The following is a 16,762-nucleotide window of genomic DNA, read 5'->3' as shown; positions in this document are numbered from 1 at the left end:
TAGAGGATGGTATTAATGCCAGCAGGCCTTATTCTAGCTCAGAACTGATTCTGTTCCCAAGAGAGAATTTCTGCAACACAGGACGAAATGTTTTGTCTTCCCCACTCCTCTCACTCAGCCATTCTGGGCCTTTGTTCAAATGTCATCTTCATAGTGAAGCAAATTACATTAAACCGTTTTAAAAAAACCGCCGTCGCCTCCATTTCCAGATATCTCCTCCTGCTTTGCCCGCACTGCTCTTCAGTCCAGTTCAGTTCAGTTGCTCAGTCGTGTCCGACTCTGCGACCCCATGGACCACAGCACGCCGGGCCTCCCTGTCCATCATCAACTCCCAGAGTCCACCCAAACCCATGTCCATTGAGTCGGTGATGCCATCCAGCCATCTCATCCTCTGTTGTCCCCTTCTCCTCCTGCCCTCGATCCCTCCCAGCATCAGGGTCTTTTCCAATGAGTCAGCTCTTTGCATCAGGTGGCCAAAGTATTGGAGTTTCAGCTTCAAACATCAGTCCTTCCAATGAACACCCAGGACTGATCTCCTGTAGGAGGGACTGGTTGGATCTCCTTGCAGTCCAGGGGACTCTCAAGAGTCTTCTCCAGCACCACAGTTCAAAAGCATCAATTCTTCGGTGCTCAGCTTTCTTCACAGTCCAACTCTCACATCCATACATGACCACCGGCAAAAACCATAGCCTTGACTAGACAGACCTTTGTTGGCAAAGTAACGTCTCTGCTTCTTAATATGCTGTCTAGGTTGGTCATAACTTTCCTTCCAAGGAGTAAGCATCTTTTTATTTGATGGCTGCAATCACCAACTGCAGTGATTTTGGAGCCCATAAAAATAAAGTCAGCCACTGTTCCCACTATTTCTCCATCTATTTGCCATGAAGTGATGGGACTGCTCTTACTACCATCTAATGTGTTATATAGTTTATGTATTTTAGCATCTGTATGGCTCAGTGGGTAAAGATTCTACCTGCAGTGCAGGATACACAGATTCAATCCCTGGATCAGGAAGATCCCCCGGAAAAGGAAATGGCTACCCAGTCCAGTATTCTTGCTGGGAAATCCCATGGACAGAGGAGCCTGCTGCGCTCCAGTCCAAAGAGTCGCACATGACTGAGAAATTAAGCACACACATCCCCATCCAGAATTAAAGCTCAGTGACCATCAAGACTACATATGTTGAGCAGTACAACCCCTAAAACAAGGGTTAAATACAGAGAGGGTCAATGTATTCCTGGTGAACGACTGATTCCATCAGTCTCAGGAAATGGCTCCAGCCTTCTAAGGCCCACAGGCACCTCTCACCTCTGCTCTTGTCTGCCTGTCCCACCCCAGTCTCCCCATCCCGTCTGTGGTCCTGCAGCCCCACCACCCTGCAGCTGCATCTCCTCAATCCTACCCCCTTGCACTTCCTTGGTTACTGACTCCATGTCTCTGTTCACATTCTCAAACACGGGAATCTTATTGGTCATTGATTATTCGATGGACTGGCATCATCTCCCAGCCACAGAGGTCTTCCACCAGTGGAATCAGTGCTATCAATAAGACCTGCTGATTTGAGATGGAAATCGAAATTGAAAAGAACATGAAATTTCATTAGGGCCTGAGTGCAAATAAATAAATAATAATAATAAAAGATCCAGCTAGGCAAGGAATAATAGCAGTGGGGAAAAGATCTGAGACAAAAAGAACATCATCATCCGTGTCCAGAGGTGAAATGTGCCTTATGCTTTTGGGGGAACTAAAAGAAATTCACTTTGGCTGCCAAGGAGACAGGACAGTAGTTCCCCCCTGGTTCCTGGGGGAAATGTTCCAAGACTCCCAGTGGATGCCTGGAACCAGGGACAGTACCAAACCCCATACAAACACGTTCTGTACTTCCTCCTACAGTAACAGGTGAGCAGCACGTACAGCTTGGGTATACTGAACAAAGGGGTGATTCCCACCCTAGGCTGGCTGGAAGGGGACAGTGTGAGATTTCAACACACTACTCAGAATGGCATGCAGCTCTGAAGTTATACATTGTTAATTTCTAGAATTTTCCACTTAGTATTTTCTGGCCATAGTTAGTCTCAGGTAACTGAGGCCACAGAAAGTGAAACTGTTACCGAGTCCAACTTGCCCTGCTGGTCTCATGATAGGCCAATAAATCTAAGAGACAAGGCATTGACGCAAGAAATATGACTTTATTGGAGAGCCAGCTGACCGAGAAGGTGGCAAACTAAAGTCTCAAACTAACCATCTTGTTGGGGCCTAGATGCCAGATTGTTTTATGGATCAGAGATGGGGGGAGGGGAGAAAACAAGGTAAAAACCATGCCATTTTTGTAAACGTCTCCTAGAATGGCAAATATCAGGCAGGGGGATGGGTTAACTCCTTTCTCTTACAGTCATTTCACAGGTGGCGTGAAATGGAGTATCTCCTGCCACATCGATGAACAAGGATGCGGTAGCCAGCTGTGACCCTGGCCCTCCAAACGTGAGTCTCTGAGCCAGGCTACAGGCAGCACCACTCCCTGCGCAAGGGACTGAAGGGTGCCGGTCATCGGCCCTGGTGCCCCGTGAGCTAACGCACAGGCTTCAGCGTCAGGGCCAGGCCAAGCAGGCAGTCCTTCCACGGGCAGTCCACGGGGTCTCAGCATCGGACTGAATAGCAGCAGTGCGAGTAAATGCTTGCTGAGATCTGACACGTCCTGAGATGGCTTTCCTGTAATATTTGAAGCCTCAACACTTAGCTGAAGGAGCACAGTCTAGGTGTTTTTGAAGATGTTATCCTACTTTTTTCTGAGCTTCGGTTTCCTCATTGGTAAAATGATAAAATTGGTAAATGGTAAAATGGCAGAAAGTGAAGAAGAACTAAAGAGTCTCTTGATGAAAGTGAAAGAGAGTGAAAAAGTTGGCTTAATGTTCAACATTCAGAAAACTAAGATCATGGCATCCAGTCCCATCAATTCATGGGAAATAGATGGAGAAACAGTATAAACAGTGAGAGACTTTATTTTTCTGGGCTCCAAAATCACTGCAGATTGATTGCAGCCATGAAATAACAAGATGCTTACTCCTTGGAAGGAAAGTTATGACCAACCTAGATAGCATATTAAGAAGCAGAAACATTCATTCCTTTGCCAACAAAGGTCCATCTAGTCAAGGTTACGGTTTTTCCAGTAGTCATGTATGAATGTGAGAGTTGGACTATAAAGAAAACTGAGCACCAAAGAATTGATGCTTTTGAACTGTGGTGTTGGAGAAGACTCTTGAGAGTCCCTCAGACTGCAGGGAGATCCAACCAGTCAATCCTAAAGGAAATTAGTCCTGAATATTCATTGAAAGGACTGATGTTTGAAGCGGAAACTCCAATGCTTTGGCCACCTGATGCGAAGAACTGACTTTGAAAAGACCCTGATGCTGGGAAAGATTGAGGCGGGGAGGAGAAGGGGACGACAGAGGATGAGATGGTTGGATGGCATCACCAACTCAATGGACAGGAGTTTCAGTAAACTCTGGGAGTTGGTGATGGACAGGGAGGCCTGGCGTGCTGCAGTCCATGGGGTCACAAAGAGTTGGACACGACTGAGTGACTGAACTGAAAATCAGGACAGAAACTTCCTCGGTGTGTTATGGTAACTAACACAACATATGTCTAGAACAATATCTGACACATAGAGATCCTCAATAAACTACAATTATTGGTCAGCCTACATAATTTCTGATGGCTGTTATTGTTGTTTTCATATGCTAACAGAACCAAAACAACTATTAGAATCACCAATTTAGTTCTGGGAGCAGAATAAACTAAGTAAGGTTATCGCTAATCTCACAATAATAACAAATGCATGGAACCAATAATCAGTAATACACCGTCAATAATCAACACATTCCCTTGGCCTTAGCCCAAAGTACAAAAGAAATAAATGTTATCATTAACATATCCAATTCATGGGTCATTTTCAATATACTTCAAAGGAATCAAAATAATCTTCCTAATGGTTTCTCTCAATTATCCATCATCTCATAGTAAGTCTCACTTTATCTTAAACCGTTCTTGACACTAGGGATGCGCAGAGAAACGTGGCTGCAAGGTGTCTGCAGCCAGTGTTCAGCAGGGGCTCAACTGACTCCACCCAGGTTAGACCAACGCAGCTCTTCCCAGGACTGTTTTGTATTCAGTTAATTCATTCCTCCCTGTGTCTCTGCTTAAGCGTAACTCCCTGCTGCTTCATTAACAACTGCCGCTGCATTGCTGCCTGAGTACATTAACTTAAAGGCAGAATCCATGAAAAACTGAACACTTTCTGGTTGGCCTGGAAGAGTTAGGTATCTCTCAAGTTCATTCATTTGTCCGTTCATTCAGGTCACAAAATTATACGAGCAAGAATACCTAACTTTGGGAGACCCACAGGCGGACTCAAAGACGACGTGAGCGCTAGTGGACTGTCTGGAGCTCCTCCCGGGGAGTCAGTGAGAGAGGACGTGAAGAAAGCACGCCAGGGAAGGGGAAAAGCAATAAACAGGAGGCGAAGAGCAAGTTCTGCCCACAGGCCTGTGGGCGAAATCGCCAGAGGGCCTTTGTGAAATCACTTAAAACAGGCTTCAGACTCATCCCACGGGGGGCGGAGGAGGCTCCACCAGTTACCCAGGGTCTCCCGCCGGCCACTGCTCCAGGGCTGTGCATCCTTCTGCTCCAGCAAGCTTCCCGGGGGGAGAAACCAGAGAGAGGAGCGGTGCGTGAGCCCAGGCTGAGATGGCAGGCTGCCTATGCACTGCCAGGGAGTTCAGGCAGGCAGCCGTGGGGCAGGGGGTCCGCTGCAAAGAAGCAACTTCTAAAGGAGTGAAGGATCGCAAGTGTCAGCGCTCCAGGCACTGCCTGGCACAGAGCCGCTGTTGCTGTCTAGCCGCGAAGTTCTGTGTCTGACTCTTCTGCAGCCCCATGGGCTCCAGCCCGCCAGGCTCCTCATCCGCGGGACTTTCCAGGCACGAATGCTGGCGTGGCGAGCCATTCCCTTCTCCAGGGGACCTTCCCCACCCCGGGACTGAACCCGCGGCTCCTGCCATGTCTCCTACCTTGCAGGTGGACGCTTCGCTGCAGAGCCACCCAGGACACGCTCCCGGCACACGGGAGGAAGTGCTGTATAATCTTAGGTCCTGGTTCCTTGTTTAAGATACTCTAGGCTCCATTCCAGGCATCTGGGAGAAGAATGACCTGGCTCCTGCCCTGGATAAGCAATAATTATACTCAGGTTCCAAAACAAAACCACCTCTCAGAGAGCAGTGTCCACATGTATGTATATTCACTGCCGTTTCAGAACTACACCCTCATAATTTAGGGTTCTTTGGATGTCCAATTAATTTCTCATTTTTATTATATTCTTGTTTCACAGTGGAGACAAAGATCAAATGAAGAAGAAAAAGGACCAGAGGTTATATATTATTCTTTTATTCTTTCTTGTGCATCAAGAGAAAAATAAACAAGGAAACATTCCTGAACTTTGAGGCCTCCTGTTCCCCAGTTACAATGTTTCAGAAAGCAAAAGTTACATCTCTAGGCTTTAGAAATGAGAGAATCTGAACCCCTTAGAGACATGCTCAAATTTTCTCCTATAGGAACACATTTCCGTAATTTGACTGAGCGTTATCTTTAAACTTACAACCCTGGAAATATGATGGGGAAGAGAAAAGCAAAACACACACAAAACGTTCACTCCTATCTGTCACCTGCTGTCTATTCAGTGGGTTTGTATCTGATCAGAATTAATGCAGCAGATGGAGACAAGTGAATAGTGACTGCTACCTTACTGCAATTATTTCAGGTTATTCTGTATCTCCAGCCATTTATCAGGAAGAATAAAAAGGGAGACACACACACACGCTGATCATACACACACACACACACACACACACACAGACATGTTCAGAAAGTCACAACTACAGATCTAGCAGACCCCAAATCCTTCGATTTATTCATTTTTTGTTTCTGGTTAAAACATAACTGCTGAGTGATTTGTAAACTCCCCACTATAATTGCCCAAGTGCATTAGCCTTCAATGACCTTCCAAGTCAATTTTTCCAAGAAATGCGAAGTAATCTCCTCTAGTCTCTGACAGATTTAATGGCTCTCTGTGCACCAAGAAAAGCATGTCTGTGTAGCTGGGGAAAGCTGTGCATTGGAGGCATTATTCAGACACTTTGATAAAGACATAAAATGGATAAGATGGCCTTTCTATCCTCCAGAAGATTTTTCAATATGCTTTATATTTTGATTTTCAGATTCAGTTGGTATTCTTGCTTTCTAACACTTCGTTGATCTCTAAGTAGAACTCTAAGTTTTCTGGTTAGAGTCCAAGCCCATTTTTGAATAATCAGCCTTTTGAGAAACTGGTTGTTAATACAAATTAACTTTTTTTTGACTAGTGGGAAATTTAAGTTGCCAAATGGGGCAGGGTGGGGCCGGGTGTTGCGGAGGAAGAAGCATCTATGGTTTATGGACCTCATTAATGAGCCAAAGGCTTCAAATGTTTTAATTGGGAAAAGGCTAATATCAAGGTTTCAAATGAAACCCTAAAAGAAGCAGGAGTTAAATCTCAAATTTGATGCTATGAATATTCTAGTTTAAAATTAAAGAAAATATTCTCATATACCTGCACCAATCTGAAACAAAGAAACATTATTTATAGTTTATGATAAGCAACTTTTGCTGTTTTCTAGGTTGGTGTTTTAAGTGCAGTTTGTTTTAAATCAGAAAGAAAAAATCAAAATGAGAACTAATCCAAATGGTTTTTTTTCATCAACATTTGAATTATTTGTTATTCATTTATTCCACACACATTCTTTAAGAATTCCCACCTCTCTATCCACCTCCTTTCTCCAGCCTTGGCAAGATCCAATTCACCTGGGAGAAAAGACTTCTAAGGTTTGGGACAACTGAGCCTTCCTCACTGAACAATCACTGTCATTTGAACTAATTTTCCTTGTGATAAAGAAATTTTAATACAGCTCTTTTGAACAACCAAAAGAGAATACATTAGCTATCTCTGTATCACAGTCCTTCACCTTGCATGATTGCTTTGTAGCACTTCTTTCTATAAATTACATGGTCATTATTTAGATACAGGATATGTGTTTAGATAGAAGATGTCTTTGACTCCACCCTTAGACTGCATATGCCATAAAGATAAGCTTTGTATTTTCTCACTTCCCAATGTTCCCAATTAGTTGTGAGCAAATATTGATTTAATGAATGTTAGTTGAAAGGGTACTGGGCATTAAGATATATTTGGGGGGAAAAAATGCACTTGGCTTCTAAATCATAATGACAGACAACTAATCTCTCCTGTGATTAATCTTCTTCATCTATTGATATAAATGGAAGTCATATGTATATATGTACCTCACACTGTTTTGAGAATCAAATAAGTTATTAGCTATTAAACACTCAGAAAAGTTCCTGGCATATTGAAGTGAGAAACCAGTAACTGTTAGATACTGATGTTATTATTTTTAACTATTATTATTAGTTTCTTGCAAGCATCCAGCCCCTAGTTCAGTAACAGTTCCTCTCCCTGGCCACTCTTCTGTCCTTGAGCTTTCGGTGGGACTGCCACCTAACTCTCTCAGCAGCTTCAAGGAAGCAGGGAGGGGACCTGAACGCACCAAACGGCATGCTCGTACTTAAGAGCACACAGGGCCAGCATGAGCCAAGATTTCCAGCTTTCCAAGGCCAGCAGTAGTCACGCGCCGATGTGAGAGCTGAGCCATGAAGAAAGCTGGGCACCGAAGAACTGGTGCTTCTGAACTGTGGTGCCGGAGGAGACTCTAGAGAGCCCCTTGGACTGCAAGGTCAAGCCAGTCCATCCTAAGGCAAACCAACTGTGAGTATTCTTTGGAAGGACTGGTGCTGAAGCTCCAATACTTTGGCCACCTGATGCAAACAGCTGACTCACTGGAAAAGACCTTGATGCTGGGAGAGACTGAGGGCAGGAGAATAAGGGGATGACAGAGGATGAGGTGGTTGGATGGCATCACCGACTCAATGGACATGAGACAGTGAAGGACAGGGAAGCGGGCATGCTGCAGTCCACGGGGTTGCAAAGCATCAGACATGACTTAGTGACCGAACAACAACCAGAGTGAGTAAAAAGGGACGTAAGCTGGCTGGCAGTATGGAGAGTGAGAGAAGGAAAACCAAGGCGAGGGGAGAAGACAGAGAGAGGGGAGACTGACGGCATCGTCCAAGCCCCTGAATCTATCACCTAAACTTACAGGAGCCAAAACAGCTCTCAGACTCCCTTTTTTTGAGGTTTAGCCAGCTTGATTAAGATATACATTCAGATTAGGTCTAAACTTCTATCAACTGCAACCAATAAAAAGCACTGACAAATACAACCACTGATTCTCTGTCCGCCAAAACAAACAGTTGACAGAATAAACGCCACTGAAATTCTAAAACCCTGTGTTGATACAGCAGTAATCTCACCGTCAGTAACTCAGGCGAGTCTATTCAGATGACCTCAACCAGTTTAGCGCAGTGGTCCCCAACCTTTTTGGCACCAGGGACCGGTTTTGTGGAAGACAATTTTTTCACAACCAGAGGGTGGGTTAGATGCGGGGGAGTGGTTTCAGGATTCCCTGGGGGCTCAGATGGTGAAGAGTCTGCCTGCAGTGCTGGAGACCTGGTTTCAATCCCTGCATGGGGAAGATCCTCTGGAGAAGGAAATGATACCCACTCCAATATTCTTGCCTGGCAGAGCCCATGGGAGGAGCCTGGCGGGCTACCTTTCATGGGGTTGCAAAGAGTCTGACATGACTGAGCGACTTCACTGTCACGTACATTACATTTACTATACATTTCATTTCCAGTATTATTGTTACATCAGCTCCACCTAAAATCATCAGGCATTAGCTCCTGCAAGTTGGGGAGCCTGGTTTAGAGAGTCTGTGATAAGCTCACCATCTTTTAACTCCCTAAGGGTAGCTGAGGTCGCCAGGAGGCAGCTCTCCCACCGCAAGGCTGAGGCTGACTCCGAACAGTATTTCACGACCAAACCTTCTTCCCACGCAGAAGGGGAAGCGGATCCAATGGCTACGTTTCCTCTTGGGCAAAGGTGCACTTCATCGCGGACACAGGAAGACAGCAATATGTAAAAAGCAAACGCAAAGGACCTAAGATGCTGCAGTACTTTATAAAGTGAAACTCTTTCCCCCTGGTCGTAGTGGATTTTCAAAAGAATTGAGGAAAAGTAAACATTTGTGAACCAGAACTACAGCAAGCTGTCAAAGGATTGCTGTCTTCATCTTCTGAAATTAGGAAGAGACTATCAGCTCTGTGGTAGCCAAGAGCAGGGCAGTTAACCTGAGTTCTAAACTTGGCATGATCACTCAGAAGGTACAAGTAAGTGGAGGGAACTGACTTGAAACATACTTCAGTTTCCTTACCTGGGGTATATGAGGCTTGGCAAAGGTGATACCCAAGATCCACAAAGGTTCTCCAGTTCTGTGAAATCCTAGAAGACTTGAAGTGGGGACAGAACCTCATCATAAAGACTTCTTTTCAGAGGAGAGCTGTAAGAAGGGAAAAAAGGGGTTATCATTTTACACGTGAACACTGAAAACAAGATATGACAAGTAATCGTGGATTGGTAAACTAGAACTGTCAAAGAGAGACAGCTTTTTAGAGGGGTGTTATTTGAAGATCTTTGTAGAAAAATGCCCCATAAGAGAGCTTCAAAGTCTGGAGACTGAAACTTATAATATTCCTTGGGAAAGTGTCATTTTATTTCTTAAGTGTTTTAAAGGGCTTTCTTTCCTTCTCATTTTTTAAAGATGTGTATTACCAAAAGACAACGTTTATATAAGAGACACAGAAAAAAATAGCTTCCTCTTCCTGCTATCATCTTTTTCAGGCCTTAGGGGGTTTTTTGTTTGTTTTCTCTGTTAAACTAAGATAAAGGTTTAGCAGGGTATAGAGGAAAGTGGAAAGGTGCTGGCAAAGTTCCTCTTTCAATTAGCATCTTGATCAGGATTGCAGGCCACATTTAATGCAGTAATGTTCCTCTAATGCAGAGACACAGCAGGGGCAGAGATCTCGAGCTAATGATGCCTGAATTTGTCCTGCTTGCATCTCCAGACTCCCAGGCCCCACTTCCCCTTACCATTCTGTCTTGGAGATTCAAACTCTAAGCTCAGTGTTTGCTCTTTACAGATGCTGACGTTAATCCACAGACAGTTTTCAAGCTTTACTCATGCCAGTCTTTGAGAGAGTGTGCCCCCGTAGCGCAGACGGTCAGAGAAGTTATTTATTAAGTAAGCACCTTGGAAATGGAGACTTGAAAATGTGATTTCTATTGGCTGTAAACGCCAAGAACGTCAATATTCATTATGCTGGCTTAGCAGGAAGCTATTTTTCATCAACTGCCAGAACGATCCACCTTAACAAACAAACAACACCATGAGAAAAATTTAAGTAGAGTAATTAACATACTTAATCGATTAAGTCAGGAGAAATTAAAAGGAGGGTCCTCTTTCTGTCTCATCATAGATCAGCTGCCCTGAAGAGTTGGATAAAATGGTTTTGAGCAGTTATCAGACATCTCTTAACAAGAACTCAAAGAGGCACTAGAAGAAATTAAACAAATGCATTGTTTTTCCTCTAGTCCTGAATTCATATCTGATCCCATGTACTTCAGCATACAATTTATACATCCAACTCAGTTTTGCTTAAAAGTACACTTGTTTGGACATTTCTCATCATTTCAGATCTGGCATCTTTGAAAAAAATCCATTTCTTAGGCACCCTATATAATTCTATAAAGATTAATTACTGCCAGAAATCAAATTCATCATCTACAAAACCTCCTGAAAGTCAGAGGAACCACCCTGCCTATACTGTGATGTGAAATGATCAGGTTGCAATAAGGATGTTAGCAATCTGTCTCCAGTACTGTGAGGTGATTCTATTATTTTGTGGCTGGAGAAAACATTTTGCAGTACCTTTAAATCTAATTACACCAACATTAATTTTTTTTTAGAGGTGCCAATAGCTTGATTGATTAGAATATCGACTCCTGATACATTCTGTCAATTGAGTATGCACCCAAGGTTATAGTAATGAGATGCAAATAGCCTGAATTACTTATTCTGACATAGGCTTTTATTTTTCAACTTAAGAGTACAAGTAACACCCAAAAATCCATCTCTGTCTGAAAAAAGGAAGAATACTCATACACATTAGACAGGCAACATCTGGTGGCCAAATGTTTATAAGGAAAGCACAGTTGTCACTGAATAGCTGTGAGTCTGGAATGAATACATAAAATAACCTTCAGGAGCTAAAAATCCTTAATTATTTGTGGATAACAGTTTCAATCTATTTTGGGGGCTGTTGCTAACTCATGTTCTACCATAACAGTAGTAAGTAGTGCGAGTAGCAATAACAGCAACAGGAACCTAAGTTGAATATTTGATACGGGTTTTCCTACCTGTCGCCTCATTTGATCTCCACAATGTCTCTGAGAGGCAAGTACTATTCTCGTGTGCTCAGTCACTCAGTCGTGTCCAATTCTTTGTGGCCCCGTGGACTGTGGCCCGCCAGGCTCCTCTGTCCATGAGATTCTCCAGGCAAGAATACTCGAGTGGGTTGCCATGCCTCTTCCAGGGGATCTTCCCATGTATGATGCTAAAAAGAAAACATTTATTTTCAAATTCAAAAAAAAGTAAGAGTTAGGAAAAGCAGTGTCAACAAGTGACCTATCTCTCACCAGCATCTAGGAGCCAGCTGGTGGGGAAGGAGGACTCTGACGGCCGTGCCTGTCTGCTCTCCATAGAAGGAGCAGCACATTTCACAGCTGCTGAAAAGCATGTTTCCTCAGAGTTTCTGAGTAATGAGACTGTCTGGGCAAGGAAAATAGAACATCATGCTCCAGCAAGAAAAATTGATCAGGTAACTGAAACCATCGCTGATCCCATCCCCATCCCTCCCTACTCGCAGAGGGTCTCCGCCGGAGCAAGACAGACACTGGTGACTGGACCCTGGTCTCCGGCTGCCGTTTAACACCATGAGAACAGCCGGATATTTATGATTTACAGCACCGAGGAAAACATCACTTCACCTCAACCCACTGAACTGGGTTCTCCAGGAAATTCTGATCTTAGGGAAGCCACCACCTGCTGGGCGGAACTGACCCAAACTTCCCCCATCTGGCTCTGCCTGACTCGGGGGCTCGCTCACTGCATGCCGCAGCCCCCCTGCCGCAGCTCCTGGAGCACATTCTGATGCTCCGTGCACAACCACGGGGTTCTGCCGAAGTATCAACAGAAGGGTAAGCACGTACACATCCATGAACACAGAAATACGGACACATATGCTGCGTGTGTGTGCGTGCATGTGTGTGCACGCACTCAGTCGTGTCTGGCTCTGCGACCATGGTCGGCAGCCCGCCAGGCTCCTCCATCCCTGGGATTCTGCAGGCAAGCATAGTGGAGTGGCGTAGTGCTGATCCTGTTCTCGACGTCAACTGTATCGCTGCACCGCACTGACCGCGCTGTCCCTGAACCCGGGGCAGGCATGGGGCTCGGGGCTGGAGGGGCCGCTGGAGCCACGCCCTCGTCTCCCCTCCCAGCCGGGGCGGCAGCCGCGCCGCATCCGCCCCGTTCCGGCCGACCCCAGGACCCCGCCAGGGCGCAGCGGGAAGGCCAACGCCTTTCAGCTGGAGCTTGCGGAGGGCTACCGCACTAAGGAGTCCCTGGCCCAGCAGGGACCTCGGGAGCACATGCTCACTGCTGTAAGTGATCTCAGCTGTTACACAGTCCTTATTTACAAAACTCGGAGTGGGGGAGCCTGAACACCCCACCTGGGCTAATTTGCTCTCTCCCCACAGGTGGGTTGCCATTTTCTTCTCCAGGGGAGCTTCCTGAACCAGGGACTGAAGCTGTGTCCCCCACGTCTCCTACATTGGCAGGTGGATTCTTTACCACTGGGTCCATCTGGTAAGCCCCATACTGCATGCGTAAACACACACACACATACACACATGTATATACAGATATGTGTACATGTGCACATGTACACATATGCACATGCATGGATACACATACTATATATATATGCTCATATATATACCTGAATATTTATATTCACCTATACAGATACATTGGAGAAGGAAATGGCAACCCACTCAGTGTTCTTGCCTGGAGAATCCCAGGGACAGGGGAGCCTGGGGGGCTGACGTCTATGGGGTCGCAAAGAGTTGGACACGACTGATGCGACTCAGCAGCAGCAGCATACAGATACATACAAACATAGGTATATAGATATATAAACACATACTACATGCATATTTACATATATAGATATGTGTGCACACATATATATACGTGTATGCATGCATTTATATATAAACACGCATAAAAATGTACACACACATGCTTAAATATACAAAGGCATCAATGTGAACATATGTGTCTATGTACATACATGTATCTACGTGTTTGGGGGCTTCCCAGGTGGCACTAGTGGTCAAGAACCTGCCTGCTGATGCAGGAGGCCTAAGAGACTCTGGTTCAACCCCTGGGTCGGGAAGATCCCCTGGAGGAGGGCATGGCCACCCACTCAGTGTTCTTGCCTGGAGAATCCCACAGACAGTGGAGCCTGGCGGGCTACAGTCCAAAGAGTTGCACACAACTGAAGTGACTTAGCATGCACACGTACATGTGTGCACGTGTAATTACAGACATGCGCATGTGTATTTAATGCACGTACGCATAGTACTATGGACACAACTGAAGTGACTTAGCATGCACACATACATGTGTGCATGTGTACATTATAGACATGCACACGTGTAGTATTTAATGCATGTACACACAGTAGTAGTAAGTGTGCTCAGTCGTGCCCAACTCTTTGTGCCTCCATGGGCTGCAGACCACCAGGCTCCTCTGTCCATGAGATTTTCTAGGCAAGAATGCTGGAGTGGGTTGCCATTTCCTACTCCAGGGGACCTTCCCAACTCAGGGGTCAAACCCATGTCTCTTGCACCTCTTGCACTGGCAGGCAGATTCTTTATCACTAGCGCTGCCATGAAAGCCCATTCATAGATGTGCAGGTGTGAAGAGATCTATAGTTACATATATGCACTGACAAAGAACATACAAAGTTCACAGTAACCAGTGATTCACAAAACCCATGAAGGAGAACTCTCTTCTCTTGGAAGCACAGATCTATATACCTCTACACCAAGCAGGTATTGCTAAGGATCGAGCAGACAATGAAATCAGGAAATGAAAACCAGCATGGAAACCAGGTAAAATAATTTAAAGAAAAGGGGGAGCGGAGATTTATGAGTTGTGAATGATTCAAGGGGTAAATCTTGTGGCTTTTTTTTTTTTTAATATAGACTCCTTGGCAATCCAAAGAAAGTGTAGTCCTTTTGCCTAGGGAAAAGAAACAGTAATACATTCGTAACTCTGGTCAGGAGCTCAGTCTGTCCCAGATCCCTCCAAAATTAACAATACTTCAGCCTGGAGACTTTCTGTAGATTCTTCTTACCTCAATTTCCTTTCCCAAGAGATCACAGATTCATCAGAAAAATATTGCTCATAGTACAAACCTCCCCCTCATTTGTATTTTCGAAAGTCTCTGAATTTTATTTGCTATAACTGTCTAGTATTAAGATAGATTATATATAATCAGAAAAATCATACAGGCTAGCCTTTCTTCAAAAACCTAAAACTAAAAACTATGGAAAAATTTCTAACTCAAATTTCTAACACTTTTTATGACCTTGAAAAAGACAAGAAAGAAGTCAGATGCCAATATGAGAAGCTTACATAGGATCTATATGTTAGGAAGTGTTATCTTAGTATTAAATTACAGCTGCACAACATCCATGTAGACCGATCTATGTGGGCAGATCTTTCATTCTGGAAAGGGCCCTAGGCAAATATTAGTATTTGTGAACACAATTCCTTTTTTAAGATCAGTAAAATATATCTCTTTACTTTTGAAATTTGGGTCTGATTGTACTTCAAAGACTTTCTCTAGAAGACCTCTAACTTGAAAGAAAAATCAAACCATTCAGGCACAAGAGAAGAAGATTTTGTAATGAGATTTAAAAAGAGCCAGAGGCAGAACCACACTTTTGAGGAGAGAAACGAAGAAAGGGAACCTGCTTCTGTCTGTACTGCCGACATTGTCCATGATTGCCAATTTCAGAAGGCGACAACAGAAATCTCTAACCTTCAAGAGCAACAACTGTTCTCTTGTCTAGCGTGTAGTAAACTATAGGAGAAATAGGAACAAAGGAGAAACACCGATTTTGATTCGACTGCTGGAGAAAGGAGGTGTAGATAGACGGGGGAAATGCTTTTGTCCTGACAAAAGGGGATTCATAGCAGCCAGCTGGACAGGTGGAGAACTTTGCAATCTGTTAGCTTGATGTTACTGTATCACTTCATCACCTATCCTCCTCCACTTTTGCCAGACAGGTATCTGGAAAGTAAACATGTATCTGCTACCCAGATGTAATGAAATGCAATTAAGAATTTATCTTTCTCTGACAATTGTAAGAGCAATCTTCAGAGGAAACCATCTAAACTTGTAAGGATCCTACTTTATCTTAGAGTTCCACTTTAACTAATGGTTTCTAAATTACTTGAGTGGAAAATTAAGAATGCAAAACTTCACTTAAGGATGCATTAGGAACAAAGTGCTTTTGCAGCAAAGCTTTCATTAAGGAAGCTATGTACACATGCATTTAAACACACATCTCTTTCTTTAGAATACAGGTAAAGAGATGAAGTAATCTGTTTGAGTTATGATCTCTGGGACCAGGACTGTGTTTAGACTTCTAAAATGGATAAATTTCAGATTTTCAAAAATTACTGTTCTCCAACACTGACTTCCAAATGCAACCACTTTCTCCCTTACTTTCCCATTTAAAGTCTAAATGATTTATGCTTCAAAGACTATTTGAATTGTTTTGAGGCAGGGAAAGGGAGGAACTACTATGTAAAAGAAAAAAAAAAACTGCATTGAAAAAACTGACAAAAGACAAAATGTAGAAAACATCAAAGGCCTTCTAGACAAGTGCTTTTTAAACTTTCACGTGTGATGTATGTTTGGATCCACCTGGAGATCCTGCTAAAATGCAGACTCTGTTTCAGTAGGCCAGAGAAGAGCCCAAGATTCTACATTTCCAACAAGATCCCATGGAGATACCAATACTGCCCGGCCTCCCAGGACCACACTTGCAGGATGAAGGACCAGGAAAATCACCCTCAGCCTGACCTCCATCACATAAGCCATAAAGAACACATGCAAGTGCATAGGCAGTGCCTTCCGAAGCACACCCAAGGGCTTCGGGTTCCGAAGACAGGTGGGAAGTTCACCGCTAGGCATTCAGGAGAGCTATTAAGACACGGTCGCAACAAAGTAACTGTAAGTAAAATCTTGAGCTGGCACTACTTTATAATAACAAAAGTAAATCATTTGCAAGATGTACTATTTTATTTTCACCATACTGGCTAGCCTCCTGGCTATTACTATTCCTTGGGAGAACTACTATACAAGTCAGGAATCCGTGCCAATGCAGGAGACCTGGGTTTGATCCCTGGGTCAGGAAGACCCCCTGGAGAAGGATATGGTAACCCACTCGAGTATTCTTGCCTGGGAAAGTCCATGGACAGAGAAGCCTGGCGGGCTACAGTCCATGGGGTTGTAAAGAGTCAGACATGACTTACTGACTAAACAGCAACAACAATACATGAGCAAA

General features: G+C 44.2%; 1 long non-coding RNA gene across 1 annotated transcript in view; it reads right to left on the bottom strand.

Annotated features, from left to right (window-relative positions):
* The window catches only part of LOC110151240 (uncharacterized), a 65,491-nt gene extending 54,889 nt beyond the window's left edge, over positions 1-10,602 (bottom strand). Inside the window, exons 1-2 of the long non-coding RNA XR_011489299.1 lie at positions 10,307-10,602; positions 9,432-9,557 (exon numbers count right to left, since the gene is read on the bottom strand). This is a non-coding gene — a long non-coding RNA (uncharacterized lncRNA). The remainder of the gene's footprint in view (positions 1-9,431; positions 9,558-10,306) is intronic.
* Between the last annotated feature and the right edge of the window lie 6,160 nt (positions 10,603-16,762).

The sequence above is a fragment of the Odocoileus virginianus genome, chromosome 9, assembly GCF_023699985.2.
Source record: "Odocoileus virginianus isolate 20LAN1187 ecotype Illinois chromosome 9, Ovbor_1.2, whole genome shotgun sequence".
In the NCBI taxonomy this organism is placed as follows: Eukaryota; Metazoa; Chordata; class Mammalia; order Artiodactyla; family Cervidae; genus Odocoileus; species Odocoileus virginianus.
This window is presented reverse-complemented; position numbering and strand designations above follow the sequence as displayed.